The sequence below is a fragment of the Monomorium pharaonis genome, chromosome 9 (genome assembly GCF_013373865.1).
Source record: "Monomorium pharaonis isolate MP-MQ-018 chromosome 9, ASM1337386v2, whole genome shotgun sequence".
Classification (NCBI taxonomy): domain Eukaryota; kingdom Metazoa; phylum Arthropoda; class Insecta; order Hymenoptera; family Formicidae; genus Monomorium; species Monomorium pharaonis.
This window is the reverse complement of record NC_050475.1, coordinates 18783038-18795500: the sequence shown is the minus strand read 5'-3', so window position 1 is coordinate 18795500 and position 12463 is coordinate 18783038. Positions and strand designations below refer to the sequence as shown.

Genomic DNA, 12463 nt, shown 5'->3' with positions numbered 1-12463 from the left:
AGCGCACGGTCCGTTGTCGTAAGCCGTTGCGCGAAACCGGAAACGACGATCTCGACATATATTTGTCTTACGAGTTCCCCGCCCGTGAAGAGGGATATAAAGTTTATATTACTTCTCGATGGCTCGCCTCTCGCGAAACTAGTTTCCGCGATCGTGTCCGGGGATTTCGCGGGCGGCATTACCGGCGAATTTTTTGCCGGATTCAATTTAATTGCGCTTGTTCCGGGGGTGCCCCTGTCGGGGACCCGTGGAGAAGCGACGCGAAAAAGAATAAACGTGGTGGACCTGTTCGCGGTGGAATGTACGACAGCTGTACTATTGCATTACGCGCGAAAAGAAATTATTGCTTAATCGCCGGAGGGAAATACGATGGCTGTGCGGCTCGTGAGCATCCGATACGTTTCCGTCAGGCGAGAAGGCTATTCTGAGGACTCGAGCGAATTTGTAAGCCGTAAGTCACGACTTTTGATGGCCGGGTTTAAAGCGCAGCGCCACGGCTTTTACGAACCGTATCGTCTCGACTAACGCGCATCATAAATACCGAATATACAACCGTAATAAAATTGAAACCGTGAGATTGGCGACGCCCCCGGTATTATCATGCCAACGATTTCATTCCTATTAAAATCGTTCCAAGTATAGCCACGGACTCACGCGAGACTCATTAATCTATTTCTGAACATCATTGAAATAACAATGCGCATATTTTTCAACAGGATGATATTGGTTAACACCAATCTGTTGACAGAAATTGCCGACGAGAACCAGGTCAGAGAGTTGAAAGTTTTAAATCGCTATTTTGGTGTCGATGTGGAAAAATAGGTAAATTGTACAAGGTATGGAAAATTACGGTCGCCCTTAAATATTCAATCGTGCTTTTAAACCGTCAAGTTTTACTGTTTCCAGCTGAAAGTAGTGTGCTCGCGACGTCAAAATTTCATTATTCTCACCGCAGCGGCCATGATTTGCAGGTGCAGGCCCCGAAGTGTGGTCTTTTTACAGAAAAATATGCCGTAGCCGAGCTGGGTGCGCATTCGGGCGTATAAAAGCATTGTAATAAAACGTGACGAACGTCAGGGGGAGGCTCCGTGGAAACCGACGCTCGTCTGCGATATGATTGATCGATGTCAGTTTTCCGGGCGAATCACAATACGATACGATCCGCCAAACCATTGGCCACCCTCGCCGATATCCGTACCGCGTGCATAAAAAATAAAAAAAACCCGTATACATCGGAAGAAGATGGGGGCGTTAAACAGCCCACTTTGGAGCGCGAAATAAAAGGCGTCGCGAGCGTGGGAAATCGGCGGTCAGAGAGTAGCGAAGATAGAGTGAAATATATAAAACGTTGGTAGATAAAAGAGGGCAAGTAATAGAAAAATTATTTAACGCGGAAAAAGCAAAAGATAGCGAAGGAAGGTAAAAGCACATTTTTACCGTTTTCTACCGTTATCTCCATTTAGCAAAAGCCATTTTAAAATACCTAGATAATGAGAGGAGAAGAAAAAGAAAAGATTCCTGCAAATGGTATTTAAGTTTCAATGCATAAGGGAAAACGTGATCCTTTCGAAGCGTGTTTGCCTCGCCAAAAAATTGAAACCACCATCAAATTGTGGAGGGGGAAAAAAAGATAAAGTGACATATTGTATATCACACGCGGGACGCGATAGACGAAAATACTACAATATCTTGACCAAATATCGACAGTTAACGATACTCGATCACTATGCAATCGAATAAGTAAAAAATCGTTTCCAACCTGACTGATGGTGATCGTACGTCAACGTATTCGAGATGTGCGCACTGACCGAATATCCGAAAATATTTGCCAAAGAATATATAGGCATAACGTTAAAAATGTAGATCTGTCGTTGCAGCTGTTGCTCCCCGAATTAAAACAAAATGTAAAAAATACCGATCAATTTGCACAGCGCGAATCGAGAACAGTTTCGCGATCACCCGCGCCGAAAAACATTGTAATATTTTCGAAATAAGAGGAGTGCATACTTTGCATGATAGCCGTCTTAATACATATTCTTTTCTAAAATAACTTATCAAATTAAAAATATATTCTTTTAACAAATTTTTGGATAATGATATTCCACGCAAGTTATATTTCACTTATAATTTATCAACACAGTCGGCGCAATGCAGTGTCTATTGCTCAAAATATCGTGCTTTAATGAATGAGACGGTAGTAAAAAGTGATTCACAATTAACTCAGCTAATCATCTCAGACAACATGCATGTTTTAAAGATCAGTATTTAAAATTATTCATTCCTATATTTTTAACCTTCAGCGAGAAATAGAGCGAGTGTTCCAAGATAAGATTCAATATTTTAAAATTACATTTTCTTTTATATTTCAAGAAAATCAATCTTAGAGTAAATCCTATCTTGAAAAAATCTTATTTATATATTTTTACAAACATTGAAAATATCTGCTATTAATCTATCTTTTGGAAGGATATCCTCTACAGTTAAAAAAAATCTTGCCTCTTTTAGAAGAGACTACTATAAATGTAAGAAAAGGAAATTCTCGAGTTGGGAATACAATTTTTTCGGCGTGTAAAAGAGATAATCGGCGTGGAATAAATAATCGCCGTAATACCGTTTTCAAAGAACGATGAGATAATCGAGAGCGTCGTGCTGATTATGAACAAAACACAAAACAGCAAAAGTTTCGAAATGGTTCATCGCGCCCCAGGGGATGCACCTGAAAGAACGTCCGTGCATATAATACGCAATATGCATCGTGGCATTGTCCTCTCTGTTTGTGGCTTGAAAACCTGGCGGTAATCAAAATATCCGCATTATTGTGCTGTTGTTACATAAAAAAAAAAAAACCAAGCAATTTCACTTCCCCCATACTTCGAAAGCCTCAGCGAAACTTTCCGTTCGAGGGCAACTCACGATTAGCGCCGCGATATTCTGATCCTCCGCTATGCCGGCGTTAATTATAAAACTGATAACGCCGTTACGAGATATAGATAGCGTATCGATAATCGTTCCTCCGCGAGAGAGAAAGAGAGCCCCGGGGCAACGGGGGTTCCCTTTAATGCAGAAATTTTCCATTCTAGAACACACGGTTCATAAGGTATTTTCGGAAATTCCCGACGGGGAGGAGAGCGAGCGTGCGAGACCCGATGCGATAATGCATCGACGGCGGCGCGATAACGTAAAGAGCGGCAACTTAATTAATTAACTTGTGCTGCGCGCAGCCGTTTACATTCGGTTTCTGGCGTGCATCCGGGAACGCCCAACCGCCGTTATCGTTCCCCAGCGTGCAGTGGCGTCTTCTTACGAGATCGCGTGCATCTTCCGTTTCTCTTTCGCCCTTTTGGACCCCAAAGCAGCACACACGCTCTCTCTCTCTCTTTCTCTCTCTCTCTCTCTCTCTCTCTGCCCTTTCCTCTCTGGTCGCAACGCGCGACGAGACCGAATTCCCTGTTTTCCCTCGCCGGAAGTTCTTTCGCACTTCACTGATGATCGCCGTAACGTTTATACCTTAATTAAAATTTTCCCCAATTTAGCGCGATACGTTCCGTAATCCGAGGATATTGGCACCGCGCGTCGCTAATTAAACGCAAATAACAATTACGGGCGCTCAATCCTAAGAAAAAATTCGTCATTATTGCTGCCGTTACAGTATTATTAATTACGTGATGATTGTATGAACGCGTACGCTCTGTCGATCGTACGCAATATGTAATTGCCCTCCCGCATACGTATAATTACGTCGTTCGACTGTCGATTAATAAAAATACATCGCCCGCGATGTTTATATCCGCAACAAAATATTCCTTTGACATACGACCCTTGCGCAACATCGACGGCGATATATGACGCCCGGGTTGACGTTGATTTAAAACTTTTCCGTGCTCGACGTGTCAATGGCCGGCGCGACCGGCCATTACCGCCGTGTCGCCCACTTACTACAGTGTCCCAAATCGAGGAGGACATTTTTCATAGTCGACTTTTCAATCTAATTTATATTTGCTCGTCGGACCATTCGCCCGTGCTCATCCGAGCAATTTCGCGCTCGCCTTTTCCTCGGCGAAAAGAAAGCTCTCTCTCTCTCTCTCTCTCTCTCTCTCTCTCTTTCGTTCCTCCCTCATCGCCCGAGATCGACGATTCCGCGGATCCGGGATGTAGGTCGTCCTTGTCAGCGCGGCGTTTCAAAGATCGAGCGTCGAGGTGGCGATATCGCTAGGGTCGATTCCGCGAGTAGTAGAGGTATACCTTTGACCACCGCAGGGACCATCCTATCTACGGATCAGCGGACGAGAATGTAGCGGCCGTTACGTTCCTCCTCTTCCTCCTCCTCGTCATCTCTTCTGTTTTTTTTTCCCTTCCGCTTCTTCTTCGATTTCATTCCGTCCGCCGAGTACCGCCGTGATGAAAGCGCATCAGCGTCGCGACGGCGCGGTTCTCTCGAGCGTGCGAAAAGCGATATCGCGTGTCTGCCTGCCTCCTCCGCAATACCGCGGTGTCGAACATTCAGCAAGAAAATGCAGCTGCTCCCCGGGCGAATCGCGAATGCGGATATTATTCTTTTACGAGGCTAATCATCTCGCCGCTGAAGATGGAGGTTAAAGGGGGATCTTGAGTTTGTAGAAATTAGACCGGCAGTAAAAATACTCTCCGCGCGCAGTCTCTTTCATATTTTAATTGCGGGCAGCAAAAACAATTCTGTCTCGATTTTTTATCTTGCGGAAGAATTTTACGCGTGTACTGAAACGAATTTCGTAAAACAGTTTCTCACTTAATAAAAATACAGCGTCGGCCAAATGTGAATAAGGAGACCGTTCTGACAATTTCAACGGCGGCGTAGCGTTGTTTCAACAAACGACCACTTGAATAATACAGTCTCGCCGTGTGTCGAGAACAGTAAAATGCAAGTGGGATATCGCACTAGTGCTTGCATTCCGACGGAGGAGAATCTTGATGTCGTTTTCAGATGAAAATGTTGCGCGTACACGTAACGCGAGTATTGACGAAGCTTCATCCGTGACAGAACAGTCACGTATCTATTTATTGGAAAATGCATGAGCCGAAAGCATCTATCTGTACACCATTTTGAAATTTCCGTGACTTTTGACTCGATATCGTATATACGGCGGTATATACGCGCACACGCGCGCACTTCAAACGTCTCTATTAAAAAGTGACGTGTACATTGCGCGAGAATTAAATAAATAGTATAAATGCAGTCCGCAAGAGAAATTTTTTTTCCCCCGTCATTTCAACCATTGTGCGTATTTGCACGTAATACAAGTGCGGTCGCTTTGAATCATACGGTAATCTCACTGAAATGGACGAGCCTCAAAGCTATTCTGCAAATCGCGCGACAGGCGCGTATACGCCTCTATGACGTTGAATACTGCGAGTTTATACGCCGCGGATGTGCGCAATAGACAATCTGTTTAGCTGTAAATTAAGATTGGCATGCGCGCCAAATTCGGCTATTTGCAGAATAGACGTAACCCACTTGTCCCCGATAACGCCAGACGAAGACCTAATTTTAACCGTGCGAAAATAGTTCCTGATTTACATTAAATCGAGGTATACGGGACAGAGATACGCGCGCAATTCAGCGCGAGATATCCACCGAAAATCGCTTTATTTATCGCATGTACCCGCCTTATCGTACCGATGTACGATTGCTGCCCCGCCGTCTTCGGCGACGGTAACGTTCGCGATTTTCAACAAAGTAATTTCTGCAGGAACAAGCTCTCTCTCTCTCTCTCTCTCTCTCTCTCTCTCTTTTTCTCTCTCTCTCTCCCTCTTTCTCTTGCGTTCTCTCCTCAGTTTGTTTGTGGCCGCTATTCCTTCGAATGTCCTCGTTTGCTTCCCCGGCCATACCTCCTCCCGCGTGCGCTGGCGGAGATTTATTTTACTACTTACAATTAGTTTCAGCCGCCACTTCGTACACTCGCAGAGACGCAGTGCGACGTGTGCGCGGGTCAGCGCGAAGAATACAGCGCAGTTTACCGTGATTTAACTACTCGACCGTATTTCAGACTTTCCAGACTGTTGCGAGAACTGTCTTAAAAACATGCACCCGCATATTAGCTGAGCCAACGCTTTAAATGCACACACATTGAGTCTCGTATTCGTGAATAACCATTACACATTTTAAAAATACGTAAAAACATATCACCATTTTTGTTGGATATATTTTATGAATTTTTGTATCGCAAGCTTCTCTCCCCCTCGCCCCCTCTTTTCGGTCTTCCGTGGCTATACATGAGAGCGATTAAAATTTTCAATGTAGCTGAAGCAAGCAGCCAAAGGCAACAGCCAATGCCGAGCAGCCAGGGCCGAACGTCATATAGGCGTTTCCAAGGGATACCATTCAATCAATCGTTAAAAATTCCCTGGTTATAAGATTTTCATTCGCGACCGTTATTAATTGTTTAGTGGTTTTTTAAATTGTTAATTACATTAGTCACATAAATACAAGGAACGCTGTCTTCAAATTTCTACGAAAATATTTTTTGAATTCTAGAACGACTTAATTAACCGCATATGAGAAATTTTTATAAAAATGCATTTTTGAAAAACATAATTGATTACCAGAATAATGCAGCGATTTTTTTTGTAAAGTACATTACCGCTTTTCGCCACACACAAAGCCGACAACGAGGACGTAGCGGTTTCACGGCTCCAAAAGATAAAAATTAATTTAAAAAATATTTATAACAATTAGGAACATGCATGTCCTCTCGCGAATGATCGATCGGTCGATTGTACGTTACGGAAAAATATTTCCAGCCAAATTTGGAGGAAATCGTTCATTGCGTTTAGGCGTGAGGAGCAAAAAACGATAAAAATTAATTTTTAAAATATTTATGACAATTGGTAAATTACAAGTCTTGTCGCAAATGATCGATTATGTATTATAATGACTAAACTCTATGTACATTTTCCAAGTTTGTTAAAAATCTCATAACCAGGGAATTTTTAACGTTTGATTGAATGGTGTCCCCTGGAAACGCCTATATGACGTTTGGTCTTGGCCGATCGACGTTTGGCTGCTGCTTTTGGCTACTAGCTTCAGCTACATAAATTTTCAAATCAAATAAAAAAGAGGTTAATCATCACCGACGTATGTATGTGAGTACAGAGTATTTAAGAACTATCGAACTTTCTCTCGACCGCAGATGCTGTGAAACGCGGAGTGAAGAAAAATAGCGCTTTTAAAGTTCAGAGAGGTAAATAGTTTTTGAATTACAGCCAATTGAAAATTAGAGGCAAGGTGAACTTCAAAAGTGTAAATATATAGGGAATAAAACCTAGTTCTCAGCGAATTTCGAGGGAACTTTATTTTAACGGCAGTTCCATCTGAGGCTTGATCACCGAGATTTACGAGATTTCCGAAACTATTTCGACACCGTCCGACAGTAGGTTCTTTAATTAACTTAAAGTAGATATATTCTGCATATCGAGAGATCGTCAATTTTAAATAATTGAAAGTTAAAGAGTCTTGGTGAATCAGTCTTTTAAATAACGGGTAAATAACTAAATCATATCCTTGCAAATTAATAGCACTTAAATTAAAGTGCACCTTAATTTAATTCAATTTTAATGAGATATTACTTATAAAGACTTATTTAATATTTTAAGTTAACGCTGCAGAAAAAAATGTAGTATTCGCAGTCTTACATTTTTACCTATTTATAATTGAATCTGTTAGAACGCTTTTTTTTTAGAAAAATTTTTTTCCACGATTTCTTTAGTTCCTAATATTAAATATTTTTATGATTGAATTAAAATCGATCCTAGTGGCCGAATGAATTCGTGGTTAGGTTTTTCAACTTAGTGAAATGCTATCGGCTACGGCTCGGTCGTCGATTTGGCAGCGCGTATACACGATAATTTTCCACCATCTTGTGCGCCGATTCGAGCACGAAAATTCTGCACTTCCGGTTGGTAGGACTCCGGTCAACGAGCAATTTTCCGGCCGATTGGTCGGCGAAACGTCGAACTTGCTCCAAGTCGATCTCCGCCGACAGCAAGAGACACTCTTGTTTACTTCATGCCGGGGGTAGAGATTCTCTCTCTACGCGCACATCTTCCTCCCCTTAATTTCGTGAGGAAAATCCCGCTGTCCGAATATTATCAATTAACGTCAACATGAATCTTTCTAATATAAAGGTTACAGCTTCAAACTCTCTTATCACATTGTTTAAAATCATATTTTCGAATCATATACTTTTTACATTTAGATAATATAATTTTAAGCATTACTAAAATTGGCTCGTAATGTGTACGTAAGGTTCAACTTTTTAAATATTACATTGGGTACGGATGTTAAGACAAATATACACGAAAGGGCTTCAACTCTCTCCCCAAAATCGATTTTATTGTTTACTTCGGGTCAAAGGTAGTCTGGACTCTTGTGTGTGCCGTAGTTATCTATCCTCTACCATCGTAGGATAGACATCGTTTACCAATTAGTATGTCTAGTAAATTTCCGACTTGATCGCGACGTGGTGTGAGGGTTCCTTGCGCATGTTACAACCATTTAATTAAACGAAATCATAAACGCACGATACTAAACAAATGTCGGTGCGAGCGCGCGCTGGGAATATGAACATGATGAAGTTTGATTATTTGTCCGTGCGCGTATAAATTCTAATCAACGTATATCATAGTTATATTAGCGAGAATGTCGAGTAAATTACGGCGGCCGCGCCGCATAACTCAAAGTTCGCATTCGGAAGTTAAAACCGCATTCGACCGTGCATAGTATTCTAATAAATACAGTACGCGCCCGGGCCTTTTCCTCTAGAGATGATCTAGGAATGATTTTCTGCGGTTCACCAAAATATTCGAAACATGCGTATGCGTTCGTCGAATAGCGACTAAAATATTCTAACAGAGAGAGAGAGAGAGAGGGAGGAAGAGAGAGGATAATTTATAAACGACCAAATATTTCAATCGCATATTAATTGCATTTCCTGAAACCATACAGCAAATTTAAAAAAAGAACACAAACAAGCTAATAAACTATTAACATTTAAATAGTTACGAAAGATATTAATATAGATGCATAAATTATATAAACATAAATATAGAGTTATTGAGAAAAGAATTAAAAAAGTATGAGCAACAAAATTTTGGTAAAAAGTGACTTATTATTAAGAGTATAACAATTATTGAAATCTTAATATGTATTTGAATTCTATGAAATCGCTATTGGTTTTAATTGCGAAAAATTAAATTAATAAAATGTTTTGGTAACTGTTATCACTGTTACATACTGCTTATATATAATTATAAATATTAAAAAATTGTTTAAATTTTGATGTTAAAACTATCGGACTGTACATCTGACAGTTAATCTGCGACGTGTCTTGCCGCATATCACGGCATGTGTGTTTCAATGCTTCAACTTACATCTCGAACATTACAACAATTTAGTTTTTAATCAATGTCTTTGTAATAATTTTTTAAATCATTTTTCTCAACAACAGCGTTGTTAGATTTTTCAATTTTTTTTTTAGTTTATCAAAAATCATCATTAAGTAAGCATACTTTTATCAGCTTTTGACTTGTTTACAAAAAATCGATTCGAGAAGCGGCGAAAGAATTGTCGGATTCGAGAGGAGTAAAATAATTCTGAAATGCACGGTACATGTGCCCGCCAAATACATACGATGTGATCAATGAAGCGACTCGCTGGAAATGAACAAGGCGGCGCTGTATCGGACATGTACGAACAAAAAAATAACACGGGGGAAAGAAGGGGGAGGGGTGAAAAAAAGGAGAGGAAAGGAAAGGGGGAGAAAAAAAGCAGAGCGAAACCGCGCAGATCGTGTTTACCGGGGGGAAGGAGGGGGGAATAGAGGAGTTCGTATGCACTTGCACCCCCGGTACTCGGCGCACACCTCCCCCGCACAAACCTCCGTACACTATTTACGGACGCGAGTAATTCATAACTCGTTTTTTCGTTAAGCCTGTCTTGCCCGGCTTATCTCCCCCCACCCCCGCTTCCGTTTTCCGCTCTCTCTCTTTTTTCCAATCGGGGAACGGTGGTGGTTTGCGTGGGGCCTCATAAAAACGAGCTTTGATCGGGTGCACTGAGCCGTCCGGCCTCGGTCAGCCAGCGTGGTGTCGAACCGAACTGCAGCTGCACCGCACAGCGAAAACACATACGTATCTCTCTATTGTACATGTGTACGTGTGCGTGTGTCTGTAAAAGCTCGTTATTAGATCGCGCGCACGTGATCTTTTCTTTTACCGCGGAATGCTCGCGGCTTGATAAGCGAAGAGCCCTTTAACGGCTGGCCCTTAGCAGCGAGGGAAAGAAAGCCTTTTAGCTTGGACCACAATGGCCGGCCGCGCCGCGAAAAATCGTGAGATCGCGAGACGACGAAAAACTTTTTCTCACCACGGTGTTAAGGCGATGTTCACCGCGAATGGGTTTTATACACAAACGGTTAATGTATCGGCGACGAGAGGAGCGTGTAACGTTAATTTCTAAATAAAGTTCGTCGGAATACAACATGTATAATCTAGACTTATCACTATTTTAATGCGGACTTCAATCGCGGGCATATTAGGGGGATTAACGCGACAGAATGTGATACGTGACTGGAGGATCTCTCGATTTACATACGAAATCGTTCGCCCGGGGACTCTTACCGGGAGAGGAAAAGTGGATTCCGACGCGTTATTAAAGAATACTCCTTCTGAGTTACCGACTCCCATATTTTCTGAGATATCAACGTACTTCGTAAAGTTCAATATTATACGGTTCACACGCGGCGGAATTCTTCCCGGCGCTCCTTCGACTCGCTCTAATCGACTCTTCCGCACCGTCCCGTAAGATACTTCCCGCCCGGAAAACGACCGCTTCCGCGCGAAATATTTCCACGGACCGGTTTTTCGAACAAAGGTCAAACGCCAAACGCAAAGCGCGCTACGTTTCCGGTTATTAAATCGCGAGACGATCCGCGATAATGCATAAGGTCTCGCTGGAATAAAACGAACGTGCGTTTTACTACGTGCGAGGTAAAAAAAAAAAAATGGCCGTACCTTTCGGATATCCTTTTCGGGGATTCCCGTTCGTTTGAAAATATTTTACAACGCGGTCGTTGCGGTTACGAGCCGTAAATTCACGAACATCACGGGCGATTCGTCCTCTGTTCGCCGGTCAGTGTTCGCGTATGACGGATCGTCCGGTACACGATAGCCGGACAAAATGACGGAATTCGTGAGAATAAGGATCGAGAGGCGCGGCATTTCCTCGTTCCGAAAGACCAATTCGCGAAGAAGCTGCGTAAAAAAAAGCGGACGGAAACCCGGCGGTCGGCAGTACGTAGAAAAAGAATAGGGGAATAGAAAAAGAACGGGGAAATGCCCGGAACGTGAAACGCGTCGTTTACGTGCTAAAGTGTCGACGAACAAGCGCCGGATTGCAGAAGATCCGCAGTGAATTGCGTCTACGCCGCGCACATATGTAACCGTCACGTTGATCGAAGTCATTAATTTGAGTGTCGTCAACACCAGGATGTAACACTCGTTCGGCCAAAATTTGGTTTATTCATCATGTCGGGATAATCGATCGGACGAAGGTCGAAGTCGCGTAATGTTCCGGCAGCGACAAATGATTAATAGGCCGAAGGGGGTATTTTACCTCTTCAATCTGCAAGTGAGTTTGAATCACTTGGTGCCCATTTTCGAATGACGCGAATGACAACGCGAATCAATTGTGAGAATAGAATTGAAAAAAAAGTCTATTGATATCGTTACAATCTGTAAAAGCAAATCGCATGTTGGAAGGGAGTTATTGATTATTTTAGTTATTTGTTTGTTCGTTTTTTTACAAATTATAAAAGAATAATTGTCCCAAATGCCGCTTCTTTTAATTGTATTCTCTAAATTGCAATCGGTGTATTATCACTGATATAGTGGTATACTTATAACTGTAATAGTTAATAAGCATTCACTGTCTTTTAGTGATTTCCACTTCAGAATTAGTGTATAATCACTGGAAGATCAGTGTATTCTTCTTGATTTTTCACTGATTGTAATTTAGAGAGTAGTATTATTAGAATAAAAAGTACGAGAGCATTATATAATAAAATTAATATTAATCAAGATCATACAAATATCATACGTAAATGCAATAATTATTAGACACAGTAATAATTAGTATTCAGGACATTAACTGACAGGATTAAACGAGTAGATTCAATACTATATATTTTTATTTCTTTTATTATATTTAAATAATATATTAATTAGTTTTCGAGCTTTTATTTTGCGTATATTAAAGCTTTCACTTGAACAATGACGTAAAAAGAGTTTATAACTACAAAAGTAAAAACTACAATATCAGCTATTACTATGTGTGCTTAAAGTGGCAGCAATTGGGTTAGTTACTCTATAAATGTTTATAAAAGATAAGCAAAATTTCGAAACGAGTGAATGTCTCTCATAACATGTGATT

The 12463-nt window shown here is 41.5% G+C and overlaps 1 protein-coding gene across 2 annotated transcripts in view; it reads right to left on the bottom strand.

Annotated features, from left to right (window-relative positions):
* Positions 1 to 12463, bottom strand: part of LOC105834915 — a 245647-nt gene that overhangs the window by 17075 nt on the left and 216109 nt on the right. The gene's annotated exons all lie outside the window — the stretch shown is intronic.